At 39.7% G+C, this 12,972-nt stretch overlaps 1 non-coding gene across 1 annotated transcript; it reads right to left on the minus strand.

The window, feature by feature from the left end:
* Positions 1 to 10,626: 10,626 nt before the first annotated feature.
* Positions 10,627 to 10,730, minus strand: LOC112760188 (small nucleolar RNA R71). Its single transcript, XR_003180640.1, has one exon. It is a non-coding gene; the product is annotated as a small nucleolar RNA R71 (small nucleolar RNA).
* Between the last annotated feature and the right edge of the window lie 2,242 nt (positions 10,731 to 12,972).

Genomic DNA, 12,972 nt, shown 5'->3' on the forward strand with positions numbered 1-12,972 from the left:
GCTCTCAATTGCGTTGGAAAGTAGACATTCTGGGCTTTCCATCATTATATAATACTTCATACTTTGCCTGAGATTTGATGGCCCAAACTGGCGTTCAAAGTTAGCATAAAAATTCTGGCGTCAAAATGCCAGAACTGGCATAAAAGCTAGAGTTAAACGCCCAAACTGGCACAAAAGCTGGCGTTTAACTCCAAGAAAAGTCTCTACACGTGAAAGCTTCAATGCTCAGTCCAAGCACACACCAAGTGGGCCCGGAAGAAGATTTCTGCATCATTTACTCTTTTCTGTAAACCCTAGGTTACTAGTTTTCTATAAATAGGACCTTTTGCTATTATATTTTCATCTTTGGATGTTTAGTCCTTAGACCTTTGAGTCTGGCCATTCGGCCATGCTTAGACTATTTTCACTTATGTATTTTCAACGGTGGAGTTTCTACATACCATAGATTAAGGTGTGGAGCTCTGCTGTTCTTCATGAATTAATGCAAAGTACTATTATTTTTCTATTCAACTCAAGCTTATTTCTTCTCTAAGATATTCATTCGCACACAAGAACATGATGAATGTGATGATTATGTGACGCTCATCACCATTCTCACTTATGAACGCGTGCCTGACAAACACTTCCGTTCTACATGAAAGCAAGCTTGAATGCGTATCTCTTAGCCTTCTGATCTACGATCAGAGTCTTCGTGGTATAGGCTAGAATTATTGGCGGCCATTCCTGAGATCCGGAAAGTCTAAACCTTGTATGTGGTATTCCGAGTAGGATCTGGGAAGGGATGACTGTGACAAGCTTCAAACTCGCGAGTGTTGGGCGTGTGACAGATGCAAAAGGATCAATGGATCCTATTCCAACATGATCGAGAACCGACAGATGATTAGTCGTGCGGTGACAGCGCATTTGGAACATTTTCACTGAGAGGACGGGAAGTAGCCATTGACAACGGTGATGCCCAACATAAAGCTTGCCATGGAAAGGAGTATGAATGATTGGATGAAGGCAATGGGAAAGCAGAGGTTCAGAAGGAACAAAGCATCTTCATACGCTTATCTGAAATTCTAACAAATGAATTACATAAGTATCTCTATCTTTATTTTATGTTTTATTCATATTTTAATTATCAATTCTCCCTAACCATTTGAATCCTCCTGACTGAGATTTACAAGATGACCATAGCTTGCTTCAAGCGAACAGTCTCCGTGGGATCGACCCTTACTCACGTAAGGTTTATTACTTGGACGACCCAGTGCACTTGCTGGTTAGTTGTGCGAAGTTGTGATAAAGAGTTGAGATTACAATTGTGCGTACCAAGCTGTTGGCGCCATTGATGATCACCATTTCGTGCACCAGTCTGTCACTACACCCAGCACTCGCGAGTTTGAAGCTCGTCACAGTCATCCCATCCCAGATCCTACTCGGAATACCACAGACAAGGTTTAGACTTTCCGGATCTCAAGAATGGCCGCCAATAATTTTAGCCTATACCACGAAGGTTCTAATCTTAGATTAGAAACCCAAGAGATATGCACTCAAGCTATTGCAGATAGAACGAAGGTGGTTTTCAGGCACGCGTTCATAGGTGAGAATGATGATGAGTGTCACGGATCATCACATTCATCAGATTGAAGTGCGAGTGAATATCTTAGAATAGAAACAAGCGTGATTGCATAGAAAACAGTAGTAATTGCATTAATTCATCGAGACACAGCAGAGCTCCTCACCCCCAACCATGGGGTTTAGAGACTCATGCCGTCAGAAATACAAAGTGTAGTGTAAAAATGTCACGAGGTATAAAATAAATCTCTAAAAGTTGTTTAAATACTAAACTAGTAACCTAGGTTTACAGAAAATGAGTAAACTACGATAGATAGTACAGAAATCCACTTCCGGAGCCCACTTGGTGTGTGCTGGGGCTAAGACTTGAGCTTTACACGTGCCTAGGCTGTTTCTGGCGTTAAACGCCAGGTTGTAGCCTGTTTTGGGCGTTTAACTCCAACTTGTAACCTGTTTCTGGCGTTTAACGCCAGAATGGAACATGGAACTGGCGTTGAACGCCAGTTTACGTCATTTATCTTTGAGCAAAGTATGGACTATTATATATTGATGGAAAGCCCTGGATGTCTACTTTCCAACGCAATTGAGAGCGCGCCAGTTGGACTTCTGTAGCTCTAGAAAACCCATTTCGAGTGTAAGGAGGTCAGAATCCAACAGCATCTGCAGTCCTTCTTCAGCCTGAATCAGATTTTTGCTCAGGTCTCTCAATTTCAGCCAGAAAATACCTGGAATCACAGAAAAGCACACAAACTCATAGTAAATTCTAGAAATGTGAATTTTGAATAAAAACTAATAAAAATATACTAAAAATTAATTAAAACATGCTGAAAACTACTTAAAAACAATGCCAAAAAGCGTATAAATAATCCGCTCATCACTCACCTTCCTACTTTTGTTGCAGGAATAGCTTTTTGGGCTGCCTTGACCACTTTCCTCTTGCTCTTTGCTTATCCATATCCTCCACTTCCAATTAAAAGCAGAGTTTCATACTTCTTTTGCTGATCTTGCGTTGAGGATTTTCAGCAACTTTTCACCCTTTAACATCCATATTTGTTTTATTTTTCTTCTTCCATAATGTGAACGAATGTATACATTACTTGCTTATTTTCTTCATGGTATATATGATAAACCCATATTTCATGAGTTCTTTTGTGCTTAATTTGAGTGATTTATACAATCCTTCACCTACTTATTCACATTAATTGCATGGTTTTACTTTCCCTTCCTTATTATGTGATGTAAATGAAAAACATGTTTCCTAAGCTTTAAAATTAATTATTTTAATTACCTTTATTTCCATTCGATGCCGTGATTAGTGTGTTGAGTAGTTTCAGATTTTCTAAGGCAGAATGACTTAAAGGATGGAAAAGGAAACATATAAAATGGAAGGAGAAAGCAAAGCGGAGCTTTAAGGAAACTGGTATCCACGCGATCGCATGGATGACGCGATCGCGTGCCAGAAGTGAAGATGCAGCGACGCGGCCGCATGACTGACGCGACCGCGTGACCTAAGCAGAACGCATATGACGCGGTCGCATGACTGACGCGACCGCGTGGCAAGGAAAAGCTCCGAATGACGCGACCGCGTGACCCACGCGGACGCGTGACCCACGCGGACGCGTGACAGAGGCCACGTATCAGAATTTATAGAATGCACCCCCAGTGATTTCTGAAGCCCTTTTTGGCCCAGATCCAAGTACAGACAGCATAGACCAGAGGTTATAAAGTGTGGGAATACACCCATTCAAAGAGAGCTCGCATATTTTACTTTTCAATGATTTAGATTTAGTTGAGAGGGAGATCTTCTCCTCTCTCTCTTTTAGGATTAGGATTTAGGATTTCTTCTTGCTTTAAGAGTGACTCTCAATCCAGGTTTTACGTTCCTTTGTTTTAGCTTCCTTTTACTTTTATTTATTCCAGCACTTGAATTGATCAGTGAATTTATGAATTTTATCCATGTTATAGATTGTTATCTGAATTAATAATATTTGAGGTATTTTCAGTTTATGATTGTTCTCTTTGATTTAAGTTACCATTGCTTCCCATCTAAGGATATTTTTATTATTCCAGCAATTTTATTTTTTCCCCTTTTGGTCCTGGGTAAGAATTCAGTAACTCAACAGTTATTAAACTCAACATAACTGATAATCGTTATCTTGCTAATTGAGCTGAACTTAAGTAATCCCAACCTTTTCTTAGGAAATAAATAGGATTCAAAGGTCAATTCAATTAGTCCATTGACTTTCCATTGCCCTAGTACAGGTTGATCAAGTAGAGTTTAGATTCAACTTTCATTATAGTTGAGAGAGATAACTGCGTTGGACCTCCAATTTCTCTTACCCTGCCAAAAGTCTGTTTTACAATATTTATTTACTTTAATTGCCATTTACCTTACTTGTCATTCAAATTACTTGCCTCTCATCTTTTAAACCCCGATTACAACCTTTATAGCCAATAATAAGAACATACTTCCTCGCAGTTCCTTGAGAAGACGACCCGAGGTTTGAATACTCGGTTAACAATTTTTAAAGGGGTTTGTTACTTGTGACACCCAAAACGTTTGTACGTTGGAATTTTTGTCGGTTTAGAGACTATATCTACAATGCAACTGTTTCTATGAATCTCTTTACCGGTAAAAAACTCTAATGTCAATATACTCTGGGGATATAAAGTTCCAGTCACATAGTGATGTCTTGCGGTGCTTAATTAATTATCATACTTTTATCAAACATATTCCTCATTATTTCATTGCATGATGCATATACACTACTATCACCATGGTTTCATTTCATGTAGCTGTTTCCTAAGATTAATTTTATTGGCACTGATACTTTTAAATTTTGGTCATTCTGGTATATGTATATTATGATGTCACTGGAGCTATAGATATTGGACTTGTACCCTCACTCTCATATAGAGCACCAATGCCAATTCAACTTTAGAGTAGAGAATAGATGCATCATCATCATCATTATCATTATCATTATCATTATCATTATCATTATCATTATCATTATGTAACTTTTTTTTTATTTCAGGTTGGTTTGCATTAAAACATTTAGCTGTTTTGTTGAAGAAAACAGCTTAGCTTTGTTATCTTTTAATCACAATTTATTTTTATTTTTATTTTCAGTTGTGTTGACTGTTGAACTATTAAACTTCTTTAATTGTTGTATTTGAATTCCTTTTGTCGTTAAATTTTATTAGATCAAGACTTTGTTAGCTATTATTATTTGTGTTTGTCGATTTCAATGCTATGACTTTGTGAAATAGTATGGTAGTATTTTTTCTAAATTGATTAAAAAACCGAACCGAACCAAATCGATTTTAATTGGTTTGCTTTGGTTCGGATGGTATTGATAAAAAAACCGAATCAAACCGAACTGCAATTTAATTAGACGATCGGATCGGATAACTTTTTCCTCAAAAACCGAACCAAACCGCATCACGAACACCCTATATACAACTAAAACTTATAAACTTTTGAGGAAACAAATTAGACACCTTAAAATTTTACATAAAATTGGTTGCACACCAATTAGACTTATATATTGATGCCAGTAATTTAAACAAGTTATTGGTGCCATCACACATTCTACTGAACCGAATAGTGAGCTCATTATTTTGTAAGTTTCATAACTTTTTCTGTAAAATATGTATGACTCTTAAAAAGTAACTCATCCACTCTAGACATCTCAAACTTTCATTAGCTTTTGGAAGAACCTCAAAAGCCATTTTAGATTAAAAGATATGCAGATTGAAAATTTTTTATTTAAAAGCTAAAAAATTCGTTTTACAATAATAAAAAAAATCTAAAAATTTATATCTTCCAATATACAACTAAAAATTTTCTAAAATTTTAAGAAAATGAGATAGACTTCTCAAAGTTTTATAAAAAATTTCTTTCATAATTTTTGAAAGTTTGGAGTGAGAGCAGAAATTTTGAGAAGCTACTGCTTTAGCTGGAATTGATTCTGCAGAATCTGTTTTAACTCTCCTAGTTCATTTTTGTTCATTTTAAGTTTTCAGCCCTTCCTTTAATATAATTCATCCCATTAACACTTATTTATGCTTAATTAACTTTGTTCATAAGCCCCAAGAGCCCAGACATCCATTATTTCCATAAATCACATTCTCTATTCATGGAGTTTATTATATATTTATCACAAAACAGCAACATATCAACTTTTCCACGATCATACATACAAGGAGAGAATCATGATCACAATTACCATCATCTTTATGTATTTATACAAGTATAACCAGTATCACCATCTGATACATCACCCTTATCCTCGGCCGCCCAAAAACCTCGGCACGTGAACAAATAAACTCGGCCTCACCCATTCGAAGAAATAGGAAACGTGCTCAACAAACTTAATCACCAAAATAGAATATCATAACCAACCTACAAACTAGGACTTATCCACTAACGGGTAAAAACAACTCCTATAAAACCGAGCTAATATCCTCGGCTAAGTCTCAGGTTCCATTCTCAGTCTTCATATTTACTTAATTACTCTCACTCGAGATTATCACTAACTTGAGTGTCAGAGTATCTTTTGCAGGTATTCCCGCCGCGGTGTTCGATCCAGGCCGACGCATAACTCTTCCTCTCCGACGACTGTTTGCTCAGAGTCGCTAAGCTCGGCCACCCCAGTGCCAGGACGAAACACTTGGCACCCACCGTGGGGTCCGAATATATATGACCTCACCATCCATTTTATTTAGTGTCTTACCTTGTTTTGCAGGATTCCCTATCCTCGGACATGGCTGATAATGGGAACCCCCAACCCACACAGGCAGAGCTCTTGGCTCAGATCACCGAACTCCAGGCAAAGGTGCGAAGGATAGCTGAACTATCCACGTAGAACAATGGAAAGCAGGAAGGAGAAAGCTCTAAAAGCTCGGCGCAGGGCCACACAGATCCCCTGAATATCACTCCACCAAAGGAGAAGCTAACCCTCGAGAACCCCTTTTCTGACGAGATCACTAAGTTCCAGATACCAAAAAACTTTGTATTGCCTACAACGCTGGAACCATATAAGGGGTTCGGTGACCCCCGAGCTCATATAAAAAAGTTTCAATCTATGATGTTCTTTAACGGTGCTAACAATGAACCCGTACTTTGCCGGGCTTTTCCTACTTATCTTGATGGTGCTGCATTACTGTGGTTTTCTAAACTGTCTGCAGGTTCGATTTCCTCCTTTGAGGAACTAGCGAGATCCTTTATTGACTATTTTGCTGCATCAAGAATTTATGTCCATGAATCAGACTACCTAGACACAATCAAACAAGGCCAACATGAGAGCTTAAAGAATTATATGACCAGGTTTTCCGAGGCTACCATGGAGATCCAAGACTTAGATCCGGCTGTCCACCTCCATGCCCTCAAGGCCGGCCTCCGACCAGGCAAATTCTGAGAAACCATTGCGATAACAAAGCCAAAAACACTCGAGGAGTTCCGAGAGAGGGCTGCAGGTCAAATGGAAATTGAAGAGCTCCGCGAGGCACAAAAGCCGGATAGACTACCATAAAGGAGGGATGAGGAAAAAATTTTCCGATCACCAAGCAACAAGGATACAAAGAAGCCTTTCAAGCTCACACCAAAATACAACACGTATACCAGGTTCAATACCAAGAGAGAAAACATCATAAAAGAGATTCTGAATGCTAAAATCGTGAAGCCACCAGCTTGGGCAGGAAATTACCAAGACCAAAGGTTTGTGGATAGGAGCAGGCATTGCGCCTTCCATCAGAAGTTTGGCCACACCACGGACGACTGCATTGTCGTGAAAGACCTCCTAGAAAGACTGGCGCGACAAGGACTTCTCGACAAATATGTTGAGATCCAGAAAGCCAGAAGAACAAGCTCGGACAGGGAAGAAAACAAACAAACAGCGACAGATGATGCCAGGGCATTTTGGCCAGTTTCACTGACCTTTTCTTTACTGTTTTTAGGTTAGTTTCATGCATTTCTTTAGGAAATAAGCTAGTTTTGGGTAAATATTCACTTATGCCTTGACTCAAGCATACATTGTGCATTTTACATAATTTCATGAGGATTTTGCATGAGTTTAGTGACAAATATTATGTTGCATTACTCATGACTTGGACTAGAGCTTTGATGCACTTTGTTGCTTGATTTCAGGACCAAAAGGAAGCAAGAAAAGGGGAGGTAACTTGCAAGATTAATGAGAAAAGTGATTGCCAATAACACTCTCAAAAAGCCATCAATGCCCACGTTAGAGAGTCACGTTAACCAAGTTAACGTGAACTCTAACATGGAGAAAAGAAGTTGAGCCAACGTTAGTGACACTCAACATTGTCACTAACGTTGGCAATTACTCATAAGTGGCCACGTTAGAAGCACGTTAACCTAGTTAACGTGGCCTCTAACGTTAAAGGGGGGGAGAGAAGCCAACGTTAGTGACACTCAACATTGTCACTAACGTTGGCCTATGGTGCAAAGTACCACGCTAACTCCCACGTTAACTTGGTTAACGTGGGAACTAACGTAGAGGATGAAGAGTTGTCGACAACGTTAGTGACACTCAACATTGTCACTAACGTTGAAGCAACCACACAACCTCCAAGAGTCACGTTAACTTGGTTAACATGGAAGCTAACGATGAGAAATGAAGGATGAGCCAACGTTAGTGACACTCAACATTGTCACTAACGTTGGGATGGCTAAAAGATGGCCACGTTAGAAGCCACGTTAACCTAGTTAACGTGGACTCCAACGTGAGACCTAGGGGCACATTGGAACGTTAGTGACAATGTTGAATGTCACTAACGTTCTCGAAGGATGGCAAAGGCCACGTTAGAAGCCACGTTAACCTAGTTAACGTGAACCTTAACGTGAAGCAAGAAGGGGCACACTGGAACGTTAGTGACAATGTTGAGTGTCACTAACGTTCTTGAAGGTTGACAAGGCAACGTTAAAAGCCATGTTAACCTAGTTAACGTGGGTTTTAACGTGAGGCAAAGGGGTGCATTGGAACGTTAGTGACAATGTTAAGTGTCACTAACGTTCCCGAACTTAGACTTTCACTAAATGATTAACACTCCTTATGCCCTGAGCTTAAGTCTCTGCCCACTTCGCACTTTCTCTCTGCAAGTAAAGCCAAGCCCAAATAAAGAAAGGAACTGCTTCAAACTCAAGATCCAAAGGCCCAAGATTTGAAGAGTAAACTAGAAGCTGAGAAGAGTAGTATATATAGGAGTAGCTTTGAATTGTAAAAAAAAGTTCTGGAAGCTGGGAAAAAGGAGAACTACTCTCTGTATTTTACTTTCTTGGCAATTTCTAGTTTTATGATGTATTCTCCATCTTTGTTTTCATTTTCAAGAGCTATGAACAACTAAACCCCTTTCATTGGGTTAGGGAGCTCTGTTGTAATTTGATGGATCAATACTAATCTTCATTATTCTTCTTCTATCTTTCCTCTTGATTTTACTTGAAAGCTTTCGATCTTCATCCAATTGAGTAGTTATCTTGGAAGAGAAGCTATTCAAACTTGGATCTCTTTTGAACCTTGGAAGAGGAATGAAGAGATCAAGCTAGAAATGCTTTCTCATGCTGGACCAAATTGGGTTTGGATGGGTATGTGACTATAACCCTCTCAATACTTGGTTTGGGAAATGCATGTGGTATAATCAGTGACCATACTTCATCTCTTCTCATGAGCAATTGACCAAGGAATTGGCTATTGATCAAGATTTGAGAGATTGAATTGCAAGAAATTGTAATTCAATCACTTAAGATTGCCAAGGAGATCAATGAGTGCATTGATTGAGGAAGAGATGAAAATGAACTTGATCCGGAGAATTGCAACATCTCCTAAGCCCAATGAACTCCCCATCTCTGATCTTACCCATTCTCTTTAATTTCTGCCATTTACTTTTGTGAGCAAATCCCCCATTCCCATTTACAATTCTGCAATTTATTTTCAGTCATTTACTTCCAGTCCTTTAATTCTAGCATTTACTTTTCTGTTATTTACATTCCTGCCATTTTATTTTCTGCAAATCTCAACCCAAATCTTGGATTCGCTCAACTAGAACATTCTTCTAATTAAAGTTGCTTGATCAATCAATCCCTGTGGGATTCGACCTCACTCTATTTTGAGTTTTTACTTGACGACAACTTCGGTACACTTGCCGAAGGGAGATTTGTTGAGAGACAAGTTTTTCGTGCATCAAGTTTATGGCGCCGTTGCCGGGGATTGATTGTGCATCAACAATGATTAGATTGGAAGATCACTAGGTTGAGCATTTTATTTTGTGAATTTCATTTTCTGTTTGAGTGATTTACTTTTTGTTTTAGTTAAACTTCTTCCCTTCTCCCTCTACTCTTTTGTTTTTCTTTGTTATTTTCAATTCTGTTTGCTAACCCACTAACTGTTTGATATATTGCATCACCCACAACTAACAGCAATTCTGACACAAATACTGTCTGCACCTATTTTCTCTGCTTGTACTTGTTGGTTGTATGACAGGGAGAAGAAGCGGGGCTTCAACTTCCTTTGATTCTGAACCGGAAAAAACCTTCCTTAGACTAAGGAGGGAGGCAAAAGAAAAACGAGTAGTTGGTGCTGAAGAAGAGGAGGAACAGTTTGAGGAATACTTTGAACCAAACATGGAAGAAAACATGGAAAATCATCATGAAGAAGAGACTCACAACCATGGCAGAGGAGGTGGAGCAAATCATGCTGGGGAGGATAGAAGAGTTTTGGGCTCTTACATCAATCCAAACCCAGGCAATTGTGGAAGTAGCATCCAAAAGCCAACAATCCATGCCAACAACTTTGAACTTAAACCACAGCTCATCACCCTTGTTCAGAACAACTGTTTGTTTGGAGGAAGTGTTCAAGAAGACCCCAATCAACATTTAACCACCTTCCTGAGAATATGTGACACAGTGAAGTCTAATGGTGTTCATCCTGACGCCTATAGACTACTCTTATTTCCCTTCTTACTCAGGGACAAGGCAGTCAAGTGGCTGGAATCCTTCCCAAGGGAGAGCTTGACAACTTGGGAAGATGTGGTGAACAAATTCGAATCAATAGGCTGAGAGCTGAAGTTCAAACTTTCAGGCAACAAGATGGTGAGACTCTATATGAAGCATGGGAGAGGTTCAAGGACTTAACAAGGAGGTGTCCACCTGACATGTTCAACGAATGGGTCCAGCTGCACATTTTCTATGAAGGCTCTCTTATGAGTCAAAGAAGGCAGTAGACCATTCATCTGGAGAATCCTTGAACAAGAAAAAGACCATTGAGGAAGTCATAGATGTTATTGAAACAGTAGCAGAAAATGACTATTTCTATGCTTCCGAAAGAGGGAACACAAGAGGAGTGATGGAGCTAAACAATGTAGATGCTATGTTGGCCCCAAAACAAGCTCATTACCCAGCAGCTGGCTGACCTCACCAAGAAGATGGAGAAGAACCAAGTAGCAGCAATCTCCACTTCGTCAACAACACAAGAAGGAGTGAATGAAGAAGCAGAGGGGAGTCAGGAGCAAGCCAATTACATTGGGAATTCACCAAGGAAAAACTATGATCCATACTCCAAGACTTACAACCCTGGATGGAGAAACCACCCAAACTTTGGGTGGGGAAGTGAGCAAGATCAAAAGCAATTCACCCAGAGGACATCTCAACACCCCTACAACAACACTTCTCCACATACTTATCAAAACCAAAACAGCACATCTACTCCGAACCACTCATCAATTGATGACAAGCTCTCTAAGATTGAAGCCTTACTTGAAGGAATATGTCAAGAGATTCAAGAAAATAAGGTGTTCAAAGAGGAGGTGCGAGCCAATATTAAGAACCAGGGAGAGACCATTAGGAAGCTGGAATTCCAGGTGGGATATTTAGCTGAGAAGATTCCCAAACCTACTGATAGCTTCCCAAGTGACACGGAGAAAAACCCCAAGGGAGAAGCAAAGAAAGTAAGATGGGAAGATTGCAAAATGGTCACTACAAGTGATCAAGAGATTGAAGACAAGCAAGGCAAAATGCGCAAACAACCTGAAGACAACTCAACAAAGGAGGAGGATAGAAAGCACAAAGAACCAGAAATCTCACAACAAGAGCTGCTGAAGCTCTATGCACCATTCCCTCAACTGCTAAATGGTGCTGTGGGAAAAAGAATATACTCAAGGTTCCTAGACTTGTTTGCATCTCTGCATGTGAACATACCATTCATCAAGGCAATTCAACAAATGCCTGCATTCATCAAGTATATGAAGGAACTTCTTCCGAGGAAAAGCTCACTCAAGGGAGGGCAGACTATAGTGATGAACAAGGAATGTAGTGCCCTTATTCAACCTGAGTTGCCTACAAAAAGAAGAGACCCAGGAAGTTTTCATATCCCTTGTGCCATAGGTGAGACTATGTTCGATAGAGCACTATGTGATTTGGGGGCCAGCATCAACTTACTGTCTTTATCCCTGGTGAAGAGGCTGCAGATTAATGAGATAATGCCCACAGATGTAATCATCAGACTGGCTGACAAAACTCAAAAGCAAGCAATAGGAGTGGTGGAAAATGTGTTGCTAAAGGTTGGGAAGTACTTTCTCCTAACAGACTTTGTCATTCTGGACATGGAAGAGAGTCACACTCATCCAATCATATTGGGAAGACCATTCCTAGCTACGGCCAGAGCACTTATTGATGTAGAGAAAGGGGAGCTAATATTGAGAATCCATGATGAACGACTCAGCTTCAATGTTTTCAAACTCTCGCAAGAAACAGATCAAGAGGACAAGGAACTAAGCACAAATGATAATGAGACACTGAAGGAGAAAACAAGCACTGAAGCACAGCCAGTTCATTCTGAGATCCCCTTAATTGACAAACAAGGAAAACAGCAATTGCCACAGCTCAAGAAAAAGTTGGAGGAACCTAAACCTCTAGAGGCAGGTGAAGACAGCACCACAGCTCCTTTAGAAAAAGAGGTCACCAAGGGGAAGGCAACCTCAAAAGAAACAAAGAAGAAGGTACCAAGAGGGTGGAAGAACAAGAAGATCCCTACGGAAGACTTCTCTCCAGGGGATAGAGTTGTCTCAGCCTACTTCCCAGATATTCCCCCTAATCTCCCTACTGTGCCATCTCAATTACCCAAGGTCTTCACTATTAATAGAGTTCTTTCCCTGGAACATGTGGAGATTATTGATCCAACCAATGGATACAAATCCACAGCAAGAGGGGAGGACTTTAAGCACTACCAACCACCATGATGAAGGAAAAATGTCAAGCTAGTGACGCTAAAGAAGCGCTTCATGGGAGGCAACCCATGTTTTATATGCTTTCAGATGATAATGAATAAGTCAATATTTATGAGCTTCAATCCAAACGTAACAAACAATTGGTGAAAATCTTCTTATGCAGAATATAGTGAG

The sequence above is a fragment of the Arachis hypogaea genome, chromosome 16, assembly GCF_003086295.3.
Source record: "Arachis hypogaea cultivar Tifrunner chromosome 16, arahy.Tifrunner.gnm2.J5K5, whole genome shotgun sequence".
NCBI lineage: Eukaryota > Viridiplantae > Streptophyta > Magnoliopsida > Fabales > Fabaceae > Arachis > Arachis hypogaea.